Source organism: Myodes glareolus, chromosome 21, assembly GCF_982192425.1.
Source record: "Myodes glareolus chromosome 21, mMyoGla1.1, whole genome shotgun sequence".
In the NCBI taxonomy this organism is placed as follows: Eukaryota; Metazoa; Chordata; class Mammalia; order Rodentia; family Cricetidae; genus Myodes; species Myodes glareolus.
In genome coordinates, this window is record NC_142046.1 from 17,032,008 (window position 1) to 17,047,420 (window position 15,413).

Sequence of the window (15,413 nt, forward strand, 5' to 3'; positions counted from 1 at the left end):
CCACACCCTCTAAATCTCCCAAACCTCACCAGCAAGTGGGAACCAAGTGTTCAAATGCCTGAGGCTGTGGGAGAGATCCCGTTCAAACCCTCACAAGGGCTATCCCTCTCACAGGGACAGGATCCTGCTAGGTGGGAGGGCCCAAACCAGCCCAGCAATCCTCCTGTCTCTGCCTCCCCAGCACTGGGATTACAGGTGTGCACCTCAACAGCTGGCTGTTTTTATGCATACAGAAGATCAAATCGAGGTCCCTCGTGCCTACAAAGCAAGCTCTTTACTTCCTGAGTTCTCACCCCAGGCCAGCCTTGGCCTCTTAAACGGACTTGTTTAGGGTATTCGGACCCCTGGCAATGAATATGAGGCTCTTCCTGCCCAGACAACATAAGAAACTGGCCCAAAGCCACACTTAGTGGGGGTGCGGTGAGGCGGGAATCCTGCACCCCTCAGGTAAGGAGATAAAGTGTGAAGGTAGAGGATGGGTAAAGGGATACTCTGTGCCTACATACTCTCATGCTCTTGTATGCATACAGCCTCCCCCCCCCGCCCCCACAACACACAGAGACCTGCTTTGCATGTGTCTTGTTTGCTAAACAAAACCAAGACAATATCAGGGTTCCAGTCACTTCTGCAGTGTGTGTGTGTGTGTGTGTGTGTGTGTGTGTGTGTGTGTGTGTTTGTGTAGGAGGTGGGTGTGGGAGAGCAGAGACAGGAAAGCAGGTGAACACCTTCCTCCAGATTGGCTGAGGCTGAGGTTGAGGTCGGGGGCAAGCAGTTTGCTCATCCACTGAGTGCCCCCATAGCAGAAGGGGAAGAGACACAATGGCCTCAGAGTAGGGAGTGGGCTGGCGCTGTTTCATGGCGCTGTGTTTCATATCGCAGACCACAGTGGGTGTGGGCACAGGTACCAGAGCCCAGACTGGGAAGGCTTTATGGCCCAGATTGGGCTGGCGTGGCTCCGTGCCCAGAGTGGAGTGGGGTTATGCAGGACGGACTTCACATAGGCAGCAGCCCAGGATCTGAGGAAGCCCTGAGGTACCTCACAGACTGACCTGTGATTGTTCTGCCTGGTGGTAGAACAGCTAGCTACAGACTCTGTAACACCTCGCACTGAGGGAGGCTGGTGCGGTGGGTGCGGGTGTGGTGGGGCACTGCCCATTGGCTGGAAGTGAGGGAAGTGCAAGACCCTTGTCCTCTGCTCCTGTTGGTGCCTCCCAGCTTCCTATCTGGCCAGAAATTCCCGTCACTGTGCGAACCGAGAGATACCACCCAGCTCTGTGAAAATCACCTGTCACTTCTGTTTGCCACAGACCCAGACCGGGTGGCTCTCACTCAAGGTCACACAGACAGTTAGCAGCCAGGTCAGAATCCAGCTTTCCAAGTTTTAATCCTACAGCTGCCCCTCCCCCTCCCAACCTTGGGAACTCCATTTTCATGGATTGAGTAGTGTGGACTCTGCAGTGTGGTGGGAGCATATGAGGGTTGGAGGTGGGACTGCCAGGAGGAGGAGGGCAGGGTAGGTAGGGAGGGGGATCTATATCAGAGGGGTGCTGGTGAGTCCCTACAGAGAATCAGTCAGCTACTCAATGGTGAATATTCAAACAAATGCTCTGGGCCTATCAGATGGCTCAGCGGTTAAGAGCTAATGCTGCTCCTCTCGCAGGGGCCCCCAGTGTGACTCCCAGCACCCATATCAGGTAGCTCACAACTGCCTGGAACTCCACCTTCAGGGTAATCCAGTCTGTGGCCTCCAGGGGTACCAGCAGCACTTGTGCGCGCATGCACACACACACACACACACACACACACACACACACACACACACAATCAAAAGTACAAGAAATCTTTTTAAAAAACCAATATTTTAATATTGAAACAAATTGACCACATTAGGAAGTAGGGGGCCATATACAATGTCTGCTTGGTGGTGGCTGCCTGACACTGCATCCCCACCGCTGGGATCTGTGTTCCTTCTGAATGTGGGTGAAGTCTGGCCCAAGGCTGCAATGTAAATCAGTGATAAGGATGGAAATGTCTCTTAGGTCAGCTGTGGGCTGTGAGTGGCCCAATCCCTCTCTACCTCTGATAGAATAGGCTGGCTGAGAAGATGAGGTCGACAGACGGAGGCCAGGAAGCCAGGGCTGGGTGGTGGGCATTTGAGAGTGGAAAGATGGGAATCTGTGCTACCTTTAAGATTGGAACAGCCCCCAAGGGTCCCTCAAGCCCAGCTGTGGTCCGTCCCATCATCCAGTTGGGCCCGAGACCTTGTTCTTGGTTTCTCCGCTTTCATGGGTGACCCAGTGTTTGGATTTGGAATCCTGCTCCACTCTGCCAATGAACCCACTCTGTGTCTTCTCAGGTGCATGGGTGGAGCTCCAAAGGGGACGGTCTGAGAATGAGGAAGAATCTTGGCCCTCTGGGTGCAAACACAGACAAAGGGCCCTTCTCTGTGGGCCGGAAGAGAGGAGAAAGAGGGACACTCCAGAGAGTTCAGCTTGGGAAGGTGGCTAAGGTGGGCAGTGGAGGGTGTCCCAGGCCAGAGGAGAGGCAGGAACAGGGTGAGGGAGAATCAGGCTCCGCTGGGCCCTCCAGCCCTGAGCCCTCCAGAACAGTGGATCTTCTTCCTCACATCCACGGAGCTCCCTCCGCGGGAGCACATTCTTCTCTCCCTCTCAGCCATCTGCTTGGCTTCACATTCGAGCTCAGGGACCCCAGAAACAAGTTTTCAAACTCTGATCACTTATTCCACTCCTAGGGAGGCAATTAAGAGATTAGTGGGTGCAGCGTGTCTGTATATTCTGTCCATAAAAGAGAAAAGAATGCTGGGTGGTGGTGGTGGTGCACACCTTTAATCCCAGCACCCAGGAGGCAGAGGCAGGCGGATCTCTGGGAGTTCAAGGATACAAAGAGAGTTCCAGGACAAATAAAATGAAATGAAATAAAATAAAATAAAATAAAGGAAAGCGCATCCCCAGTGCCCACGAGAACCAGCTGACCACATGGCTGGTAGCACAGCTGTACACTGTCTGAAACGGGTAAGTGTGCTTTGTAAGGGTTGTTCTGACGGGGCGTTCGGATGCAGGGAAAGCACCAGAGCAGTGCGGCATGTCAGTCTGTCAAAGCAGCACAGCCGTTTGTCTGACAGCCCTCTGTACTCACGACCACTGAGCCTGACAACCAAGGGTAGGAAGTTTATGGGGGATAAAGAGTCTGAACCAACCATGCCCACACATTTTTCTCATTATTAAAAGATAAAAAGATTTGTTTACTGCTGTTTTGTGTGCATGTGCCTGCACAACTTTTTTGGGTTTTTTTTTCTTTATTTATTTTTACTTTATGTGCATTGGTATTTTGTGAAGGCATCAGATCCCCAGAAACTGGAGTTACAGACAGTTGTTAGCTGTCATGTGGGTGCTGGGAATTGAACCTGGGCCCTCTGGAAAAACAGCCAGTGCTCTTAACCACTGAGCCATCTCTCGAGCCCCGCCTGCATGACTTTACGTGCCCCACATGTGTGCAGGTGCCTGCAGAGACCAGAGAGGGCACTGGATCCCCTAGGACAAGAACCACAGATGGTTGTGAGCCTGCCATGTGACAGGGGACCTGAACCTGGGACTTCTGGAAGAACAGCCAGTGCCTTAACTGCTGAGACATCTGTCCAGCCCCCCTTTCCCACTGTTTCTCATTACTCCTGAACAACACAGTGTAACAGTCACTTATGTGGCACTTGCTCTGTGTTAGAGGTTATAAGTCATAAAGCAGCAGCTTAAAGTATGAGAGGGAAATTGGAAAAACAGAAAAACCTAGAGTATACGTGAGGATGCGTGTATGTATGTATGTATGTACACATGTATGTATGTATGCATGCATGCATGTATGTATGTATGTATGTACGCATGTGTGGCCTATTTGCAAATACCAGGCCACAGCAGATGCCAACAATCCCAGTTCTGAGGAGACAGAGGCCAGAGGATCAGAAGTTCAAGCTACATAGAGGGTTCAGTCAGCCTCCAGTATGAAAGATCTTAATCTAAAAAAACAAACAGCAAAATAAAGCCACAAATAAATACTAGGTTATTTTATATGAGATGAGTGTCCATGGCGACTCCAAAGCCAATTCTCCACCGACACCCAGGCCCACTGACTATTTACAAAGGCAAGCCTGAAGAAGACCCACCAAGGTATTGTTAGTCCAGGCTTCTGGGGGCTGGCAAAGACTGGTGACTCATTCTCCTGCTGTTTGTCCGAGAACCTTGGATTTAGGGCATGTGTATGCCTGAGGAATGGAAGAGAAAATAAATTTGCAGAATTAACAGCTTCCCAGAGGAAGTTATTTCAAGTGAAAAGGGAGTCTAAAATTCAGGACACATGGGCTGGAAAGTTGGCTCAGCAGTTAAAAGTGAGTACTGCTTTTGAGTGAACAAGGGGTTGGTTCCCAGCACCCATGTTAAGCAGCTCACAATGCCCTGTAGCTCCAGCTCCAGGGAATCTGATCCTCTGACCTCTGCAAAGCACCTGCATGTACTTTCTCCAACAATGACCAAAACACACATATGCATAATTCTTTTTAAAAATCAGTATACAAGACTGGAGAGATGGTTCAGTGGTTAAGAACACTGCTTGCTAGTCCAGAGGACCCAGGTCTAACCCTCACTTCCTACGTGGTGGCTCAGGACCATCTGTAACTTGAGTTCCAGAGCCTCCAAGAGCACTAGACACACACGTAGTGCACAGACACACATACAGGCAAAGCACCCACACCCAGAAAATAGATAAAACATTTTTTTTGAAAAAAAAAGCGTAAGTGTTATGATACAATTCTGTTTGTTATATGCACACATAGAAGGAGGAAGGATGCAAGGGTGTCTAGAGGGGCCACCCCTGAGGGGAAACGGTGTGCATGCATGCTTTTGTCTTTCTTCTGTGTGTGTGATGAGTGTATGCCCAAGCACGCTGTTTCCTGCAACAGGCAGGATGATAACATTATCGTTGGCATTAAAAAAAGACTCCCGCTGTTCAAATATAACTTGAGCTTTATATTTGAGGTTTATAGTAATTTGAGGTTTGCCTTTCCGCCCCTTCCCTCCAAACTGCCAGCCTCTCTAGGCTCCTGTTACATGGGCAGACAGCTCCTTGTGGACAGGTTTCTTTCTGCCTTAGCAGTGTTGGCTGACTTGCTCCAGCCTCAGGAGTAGCCTTAGAGCAGATGCTAGGCTCCATCATTTGGGTCCAATACCTGATTGTTCCTAGTAAATTTAGGTCCACGGGGAGCCCTGGATCTTTGGCAACTGGTAAAGCAGTACCCTGGCTTAGGAATTGAGGACTGGACAGTGAACACTTGACTCTTTCCAGGACACAGCATTAGTTCTGGCTTGGAAGGGTGCTACCCCAATGGCTTCCATAGGTCTAGTTGGGGTTGGGCTCTGCCAGGAGCCAGGCAGGGCCAGGGTTCTCGGGGACTGTGACTGCAGAAAGGTAACTGGAGGGAAATCTGAGGCAGGACATGTTCTGACCTAGCCGTGCTCAGGTTTGGCCTGATAAGTTTATCAGCCTGTGCAGGCTGCCAACTGTCAGCATAGAGCCTGGCAGTGGGCTGGGTGGGAGGACACTCCTGCGTCGATAGCGCCTTCCAAGTGTTATCAGGGGCATGGTGGCCCAGAGCGCGGGAAAAGGGGGGAACAGGAGAGAAAGACAGACTTCCAACCACTTGACCCAAAATCAAGAGCTGGGAGGGAAAAAGAGACCCCCGAGGTGCTTGGGGCCCTGACTACTGCACCACCCGCAGCCACGGCTGAGAATCAGTTCCAGGCAGGCACAGGCTGGGGACCCCGTCCCGGGCATTCAACAGGCGAGCGGGACTGCTGTGTTCTTGTGCAGGCTCTAGAGCAAAAGTCCCATTCCCTGGAAGGTTCCAATGCTCCAGAACACATGGAGAAAAATACTTGGGAGCACAGAATACTGAGGCCACATCACCATCCTTTCCCACACCACCCTCTCTCTCTGCCCCGAGGTCTGAGGTAACTGCTGGACTCGCTTTCCACTTAGCAAGACCCCTAGGCTGTCCAGTGCGGCGCTTGTCACCACCCAGGGAGGCCCACCTCCTGATGTGCTCATCCCTGCCCGGAAACCAGGCCGCTGAGCTTCAGAGTGAGAGTGGATGAGTGGGAAGGAAGACCAGGGCCAGGAGGCCAGGAGGCAGAGGAAGGGGAAGCAGGGTCCTGGGAGATGCCCCGCCCCAGCACCTCTAGTGCTTTGGGACTTAAAGGAAAAGGCATTTGAAGGCAATGGCACTCTAGAGCTCAGCACAACCACATTCAGCCTGACTCCCCGCTGCGCGAGCCCTCTACAGAGGGAGTCACACATATCAGTTACCGCAGGGTTAGCTTCGAGTGTGAATTTTTTTTTAATGTCCTTTTCTCTACTTTCTTCTGGAGTTTCCATGGTTTCTCTAGCAGAAAGTGTTGAGAGGTATCCAGGGAAGAGAGAGGATGTGTTCTTTCATTTTAAAAGGGAGAGACGGGCCGAGGGGCATAGCTCAGTTGGCACTGTGCTTGGTCAGCATCTGCAAAGCCCTAAATTTAATCCCAGCGTGGTGATGCTCCCAGCACTTGGGAGGCAGAGGTAGGAGGATCAGGAATGCAACATCATCCTCGACTACATAGTGAGTGTGAACACCTGGGCTGCATGAGACCCTGTCTTCAATAAACAATAAACAGTAAAGAAGGCAAGAAAGGCAATAAAAAGGAAAGAAAAAAAGGGGGGAGGCTCCTACTGTGTTTTCCTGCTGTTGGGAATAGAGGCAGTGAGCTGAGTCTTCCAAGCCAGGACCAGTCTGTATCTACAGGTTCCCACTTCTGCCTAAATGAGGCCCAAGCAGGTGCCCAGGGTAACTGCAGAGCCAGCAATGTGTCCAGTAGAGGCATATATGAGAGCTGCACCCAGGAGCCTTGCAAAAGCCTAATGTTGGTCCCACTGAGCTGAATCCATCACAGATCTGTCATCCACCAGATAGCCTTCTAAGAAGAAAGGTCAGGCTCTTGGGGTACCAGTCAACAATCTCAGCTTCTCCCCAGAGCGATGCAAGAGATGTAGTGTGAGGTGATGATGGTGATGACCAGGGACTCACAAAGTCAAGAGTTGGTCTGAAGAGGCCTCACCAAAATCCCTGAGTGTAGAAGGACAGCTCTGGACATGGACGTGGGAGGGGAGCTAAGCCATTCTGGCTGCTGGAATGCCGGGGGTGGCTTGGTCAGAAGTTTCCTCACCTTTGCAAGCTCTAGAATTCGGAACCTTCCACCTGCTTCCCCCCATGGTCTTGCCTTGTCACTCAGATTGTCTTCAAACTCGTGACCTTCCTGCCTCGGCCTGCCGAGTGCTGGGATGATGGGTGAGCGCCACCACACCCAGACCCTCCCGTCAATTCTTGAACAAGAAAATGAAGGGTGGAGGTTTTGTAATGGAGGGGAAGAAACCAAGCCCCAGAGATACAGTCTGAAGACTGGCACAGTAGGAAAGTGACATTTGACATGTTTCTGCTGCTCAACTCCTGCCTGGCATCGCTGATAACAAGCTGGTATCGAATATTCCTCGGGCACTCGCACAGACCAGACAATGGAAGGTGAAATGTGCTAACAGTTCTGAAGGATGTTGTCATTACTCCCGTTTCCCAAACCGAGGTCAGAAAGGTTGAACCGCTTGTGGGGTTGTAGACAATATACTCCCTGACGCTGGGCCTCTGCTCCTTCTGCTCCCCCTACCCCATCATGCTGCCCTTTCCCTCTCTCCTAGCCGCCCTCCAACAGCTCAGACCCCAGGCCTCCGCAGCGGCACCCTCCTTTCTGCCGTTGTGCCATGATTCCAGCACCTCCCGTGAGGTAGTAGGGCACAATACACGTGGTTGTCAGGATTATCCTGGTTTGGGGACACAGGGTCAGCCTTCCAGGCCAGGCTGGGGCATAGGTGGCACCCTGCCACTGTGTGATGTTTCCAACCGTGACACACTCCTCACCCAACCCTGCCACCAGCTGCAGCCACAGACGCCAGGCAGAAGCTCAGAGCTATTTCTGCCAAGGGTGACTTAGAACTTCCTCCCGGATCTCTCAAAAATAGAGGGGTTATCATGGCCCTCAGACCCCTTCCTCCATGTAGGGGATTCTGACATGATTTCTGGGGAAGGCCTGGGCCCCTGGCCTCTCTGGGCCACACAAGGACTTATCTCTGAGCTCAGTTGGGCAGCAGGAAGGGACCAAAGCGACCACTGTGGGCAGCTCTTCCTGTCCCCAAAGTCCCTTTTGGGAGCAGCAGGGGATGTGGCCACAGACTCGGGGGCGTCAGTTACCCCCCCCCACCTTCCTCAGGGCAGTGGTTGCACCCTGGCCTTCAGGGAATCAGAAATAAACTAGGTAGAGTGTCCTGGGGAAGCCCCCGGTGCTGCCCTATTGGACTTTTCTGTCTGCCATTTCCCTAAGGCCAACGTAGCCCCCAAATCTGTGTGTGGTCCACTCACACAGTTCCTGGAGAGGTTGGAGGACCTGGCACTAGAAGCCAGGTCACACCACTCTGCAGAAAGTATACAGGGAAACCAAGTAGAGGTGAATGGAAGGCAGGCAAGGCCTACCTCTCAGCCACCCACTCCGCTCTGCTGCAGACAGGAGGCCCTGGAGCCTGCTGTCATCTGAGGATTCGCTGGCATCAGGCAGGTCCCAGACTTTTAGAGAACAATTTCTCGAAGAGTTGGAGGAGAGACCCTAAAACCCAGGTTCTTCTCTGGATTGTTCTCTGTGAGGCAAGACCTGGGGGTAAAAGATATTCAGAGGGCTTTGAGGGACCAAGGGGAGTTGCTAAGCCCAGCCCCAAGAGTCAGGGAAGTGTTTCTGGAGGAAGCATGGGGGAATTTGATCTGTTAAAATAAGGAAGATGGCCTTCAATGGAGAAGACAGGTACAGAGGCCGGCTGTTGAAACCAGGCCCTTTGGGCCTGCCTCAGCTGTTCCCCCCTGCCGAGAGGCCTGGCCCAGCACTGCCCTGCCAGGGCTTCTTTCAGTCAATGTGTCCATACCAAAAGTGACCTAGTGTATCCCACCATGGCTACTGCCACTGTCCAGACAATCACAGGATGCACAGAGGCTTAGCTGGCATCGGTGGCCCCTGAGGTCTGGGCCATGCCCTAGACTCCTCAGAAGGGAAGGTTCAGGATTCTGGGCTCAGCCCTCCTCAGGGCAGCTCTACAGAAGACGTCAATCTTAGCTGGAAACCGTCAGCTCTGGGTTTCCTCCCGCTGGCTCCCCAGCACCCCTTAGCCCAGCCTCAGACTTATCAGAGCCCTCCAGCTGCCTAGACCCCCAACCCTTTGCAACCACCTCCCCAGCATGACTCAGCAAATCTTCCCTCCCTCCGCGGGGAGAAAACAAGGATGAAAAATCACAATGTCAGATTACAAAGCCCCAACTGTAGGACAGGCCCATGGCTGAGAGATAAAGGTCTGCCCCAGCCCCCAGAACCCCTGTGTAGATAAGCCCTCACCGAGCATCCCTGGGCTGCTATAGGTTCAGGTTGAGACATCTGGGAGTGGAGGCAGAGCAGTTGGGTGGCCCTTGGTGACCCTGTCAGCAGCTGGAAGTCCAAGGCTCTGTCATTGCCCAGCAAGCGAGGCAAAGAGGAAGCCCAGCAGCTAGCTCTGGTGTTGCCATCCACCCCCATCCACAGAGCAAGAAAGAGAAGGGCGGGGGCCTTTATAGAAAGTTCGAAGGGAGGGTACCCCACAAATGCCCTCCACAGATAGGGTGTGGGTGTCCAACACCAGCTCAGCCTGCAAACAGTGCTTTCTGCAGGACTAGCAGCTGCTGTGTTGAAGTGAGAGCCTGGGCTCAGGGACCAGGCTGGTAACATACAAGCTGAGAATGCCATTCCCAGCCTGCAGACATTGGGGGTGTGTATGGGGGGGGTCTTTGGAGGATGGGCTGAGGCTGAAGGTGTCTCTAAGTTCTGCTGCAGAAGCCCTGGAGACCTCTGGGGATCCCTGATTTTCCAAGCTAGAGCCTGCAAAACTCAAGAGACCCTCTGATCATGAGCAGGAGGCTGGGCAGAGGCAGACTTCTAGTCTTCCTCTACCATTGGGAGAGCTGGGAATGACAGACTGGAAGTTGAACTCTACACTGGCCTCTGCCACCCTAATGCACATTTCAAAATGACGGATGTATCCTGGGAGTTAAGGTGTCCACAACAAGAAACCGTGGCCCCTGACTCTAGCCTCTGTTTCATAGGCTTTTGGGATCAATGACTGCTGGAATGGAGGTTGCCTGGGGAGAAAGTCAAGCACAAGGCTTGTGTACAGGGTATAAGACCCACTTGCCCAATGTCCTAAGCCTCAGGACTCTGCTGCTCTAACTGGAGAAGCTTTCCCAGGCTGTGTTCCAGTATATACAAGAGGGCAAAGCATCTACTAAGCTTGGCTTGGTTTCCAGACATATGTCGGTCCCCCTGAAGATTTGAGCTCCCCAAATCTCTGCCGTGGCTTCTTTTTTTTCTGGGTTTGCATTTCTGGAGCTGCAGAAGGGAAAGAGCTGGTCAAGACAAGGTCTCCAGATCTTAGTGTGTAACGTTGAAAAACATAGAATGCCGGGCTGGGGAGATAGGTAAGCAAGTGATCAAGAGCGCTTCCTGGGGCTAGGGAGATGGCTCAGTGGTTAAGAGCACTGACTGCTCTTCCAGAGGATCGGGGTTCAATTCCCAGCACCCACATGGCAGCTCACAACAGTCTGTAATTCTAGTTCCAGGAGACCCAATACTCATGGCAAAACACCAATGTATGCAAAATATAAATAAATAAATATTTTAACCAAAAAAAAAAAAAAAAAAAAAGAGCGCTTCCTGCTCTTGCAAAGGGCCCAGGATTGGTTCCCAGAACTTAGATTGAAATTCTTAACCTTCTGTAGCTCCAGTCCCAGAGGATCTTATGCCCCCTCTGGCCTCTGCAAGCACTGCATGCACATGGTACACAGCCATACACTCAGGTCAAAAATTTTACTGGATAGTGGTGGCGCACACCTTCAATTCCAGCACTTGGAAAACAGAGGTAGGCGGATCTCTGTGAGTTCAAGACCAGCCTGGTCTACAGAGTGAGTTCCAGGACAACCAGGGATACACAGAGAAACCCTATCTTAAGAAACAAAATAATAATATTAATAATTACAGCTTAACAAAGCAAAACTGCTTAGCTCTAGGGTTGAGCATTAGCATGGTTGAAGCTCAGATCATTTATTGTGTGCATAGCTGGCCTGAGGTCAGAACCAAATTGGCATCTAACTGATCAGCCTCTAACCAATCACAGCATTGCTTACTGGGATGGTAAATGTTGTTTGTCATCTTGATGGATCTGGAATCAACGATGAGATCAGCTTCTGGGAACACCTATGAGACATTCTCTTGATTACATCCACTGAAGTAGAAGACCCACCCTGAATAGGGATTGGTGGCACCTACTGTAAGAAGATTGAAAGGAGATGCTTATGGTTTTTGCCTGCTTGCTCTTCTGTCTTATGCTGGCAAGTGCATCTACTCTCATGGAGGGTTGTCTACACTGCTGCTGCCATCCTTCACCAATATTCAGCCCAGTTTTTTGACCCCCAAGGCCGACTGGAACCAGAGGCTCTCTAGGAGTCCACCAGGCCTTCAGGGCTAGATTGGGACAGCTGAACATCAGTCCGGTGGACCGAGCAGCTACTCATTCTCAATCTCTGCAGTGTGACGGCTGCCATTGCTGGATGGTGCATACCACTGAGGCACGTTGCCTGCCCTTTTGTCCCTCTCCTTAATAAGCTGTCTCTGTTTCTACTACCACATATCCCGGTTACAATTCTTTGTTTTGGGACATGAGAATCTGAAAACTTCTGTGGCTTCCCTCTGATCTCTGACCCATACCAATGATGTTACCAGGCATTTCAGATGGGGTATGAGGACTTAGTGTTGATGGAGACAGAGTTCTGGTTTTACAAAATAAAAGTTCTGCAGATGGTCAGTGGGGACAGCTGCATGGCAATGTGAATGAGCGTTGTAAGTGAACCACGGTTCGAAACGGTGACGATGGAAGTTTCGTTAAGTTTATAGTATCACCAACTCCCCCTCCCCCAACAAAACATCAACCCAGCCAGTGGGCACAGTGTGACCTTGGTCTTTGCTTAAGAAAAGTCTTAAGGGCCAGGCAGTGGTGGTGCACATCTTTAATCCCAGCACTCGGAAGGCAGAGGCAGAGGATCTCTGTGAGTCTGAGGCCAACCTGGTCTACAGAGTGAGTTCCAGGGCATGCCCCAAAGCAACACAGAGAAACCCTGCTTCGAAAAATAAATAAATAAAAAGAAAAGAAAAAAAGAAAAATCTTAAGAACCAGCCCAGCCATTCCAGCTCACATCTAGGTAGAAAGCAGAACAGCTCCTACTGGGGACTGAGGGCCCACAACTCTGTCAAGTGTGGAAGTCTTAAGTACCTGCAGGCTATGGGTAAGGAGGCTTCTCTTCTAGGAGTGACTTTAAACACCAGAGCCCGAGTGTCTTTCTCTCAGACTGCCTTTGCTTGCCTCTGAGCTGGGAATGGTGGCCGCTATGCCTGGAAGCAGTTTTCTCAATTCTGCACCTTCTGCATTCCAGACCCACCCCACAGAGAAACTTCTCAGTTACAGACAGTCACAGTCCACAGATACTGTCCCTCTGGGGCTGCTCATAATGGTCATACTATCCTCGCAATCTCGGTACATGGGCCGCCGAGTCTGAGGCAGCCTGCTCCTGTTGGTTTTGTTGTTGTTGTTGTTGTTGTTGTTGTTGTTGTTTTAGGGTATTGGGACATTGGCGGTTGAAATGTAGCTAAGTTGGTATAGAGTGCTTGTCCAGCAGATACAAAGATCTGTATTCAATCCTAGTGCCACACGAGCAGGCGTGATAGTGGCATACACCTGTCATGCCAGCTCTCAGGAAGTGGATGGAAGAGGAGCAGAAAAGTTCAAAGTCCTCTTGGTTATGTAGCCAGCTTGAAGTCAGCCTAGGATACACAAGACCCTTTCTCAGAAAGGAGTGGTAGGGGGTAGCTGGAGAAATGGCTCATGGGTAAGAGCTCATACTGCTCTTGCAGAGGACCTGAGTTTGATTCCCAGCATCACCGGCAAGTGGCTCACATCTATCAGCAGTTCCAGCTCCAGGGGCTCTGATGCCTTTGGCCTCGCTGTGCGCATGCACTCATGTGTGCATACCCATATACATAATTAAAAATAAAGTTAAAAAATTAAATAGCTATATGGAAACACATTCTTGGGGGGCCTCTCCTACTTTTCCAGCGTCCAGTAAAGAAATTCTTTTTAATGGAGGATGGAAAGCCGATCCATGTGTCTCCTCACCCCAAGCAGACTTGAAGTCCGGCGGTAGGGTAGGAACGTCTGCGTCTATGCGATCTGCCTGCCTACGCTTCAGAGTGCTGGATTGAAGGCGAATTCGCTGACTTTAAAGGACATCTGCCAAAGGCTTTTTAAACGGAAGACCCAAAACCCGAGGGAAACTAAGGTCTGGTGTTGGCTGGGTGCCCATTCTCCTCCCAGACCCAAGGGAAGACAGCAGATCCATCTCCCCACTTTTTTTTCCCCTCTCTTCCTCCTGACAGCAGGTGGCCAACAACCTGGGAAAATTTCCCAGTTGTTTGATGCCATAGATTTTGCCTGGCTTTCGCAGCAGCCTCTGGCGGGAGAACCATATCCTCGCTGCACCGCCCACCGCCCCGGGTCCACTCTCTTGGAGCCACGGAGGGAGCACGGCGCCTCCTGGTGGCCGTACTGCAGAGGAGGTTGCAGGGCGTGGACACTCCAGAGGTCTCTGGTCTCTTAGATGGACGCAGTAATTGCTTTACCGGGAGCACAGATTCCATGTCTGGTTCACGCCAACTTCTGGGGCAATGAAGACCAGAGAGACCTGGTGGGACGCCATGAGTTCGCTACAGGCGGGTCCTCATAGAGGCAAGGGCACCAAACCTTCCCAAGGATTACTCTGAGCTAAAAAAGGGGTGACCACAGCAAAGACACTGAGATCCTAAGGAGGACCTGGGACAACAGTTAGGAAATTTACTGTAGGGAACGAAATGGATGTGGTGGGAAGGAGATAGGAGGGCCAGAATTCCCAGAGCTCGTTAAAGGTTTGCGATTGTAACCTGGAACCACAGTAGGCCTTGGACAGGCTAGAGGTGAATCAGACTTTGGGAAGAGAAGGATCAGTTGCTTAGAGTGGCAGGTTGCATGAGTTCCTGCAACGAAGAATGGAGCTCCCAAACTGAGGGGAGTGGAGATTGGTAGATGGCTTAGGGCTTAAGGCTGCTATTGAAGACCACCTGGGTTGAGTTCTCAGCACCTGCGTGGCAGCTCACAACCATCTGATACGACACCCTCTGCGAGGCACAAGGTACACACGTGGTGACCATACATCCATGCAGGCGAACACACATACCCCAAATATAAATAACTATATATATATATATATATTTTAAAACCTGAGGAGAGTGGGGTTTCTCCCTAGCCCGGAAAACCTCTCAAGGTGAACCAGCCCTCAGGAATGAGGCACTGCCTCATGCCTCTGAGACCCCTGTGTCCTCACACAGGCCTGGTATAAGAAACACAGAGACACAGATTGCTATATCCCCAATGAGGAAATTAAGAAAGATTGACAAATCACAGATGCACACACCCTTCCACCCAGGTCTCCCAGATTCCTAGCCCAGCTGTGAAACCACACACGGTGATTCACGGCAGCAATGTTTGTGTTGGGAAAGGCTGGAAACAACCTAAGTGCCCATCCTAGGGGCCGGCTAAAGAAATCATGGCCTAGCAGATGAGAAACACTGTATGGCTGTTGTAAGAAATGAGGAAGTGTTCTGTGAATTGATTTGGGAGTGATTGATTCCATGATACATTGCCACGTGAAAAAAGGAAGGAATAGAGGGAGTGTCCAGTAAGAGACCATTTGTGGTCAACTGAGGGATAGATGACCTTATAGGCTAATGAGTCATACTAGAACCACTAGGGAAGTTGGTAAAAGCAGCCATTCATTCCAGAAAGAAGAGAGTAATGGAGCCAGCTTCTGGGCTAACTGTTCTCTCTTTGTAGGCTGTGGAATGCATAGACTGTTTTGGGTTTAGATACTCCTAATGTGAGAAAACCTATACCCAGGTTTTCTCCAAAGGTATGAACAAGAAACTGACCACATTAGTCACCTACGGAGGAAAATTGTGCAAGGACCTGAGTTCAAATCTTAGCACCCGTGCAAAAGCCAAGCACTACATGCATGCCTGAATCTCAACACTGGGGAGGCAGAGACAGGAGGAAGCCTAGGGCTTGCTGCCCATACAGTGTAACCTAATCCATGAGCTCCGGGTTCAGTGAGAGGGGCTCCT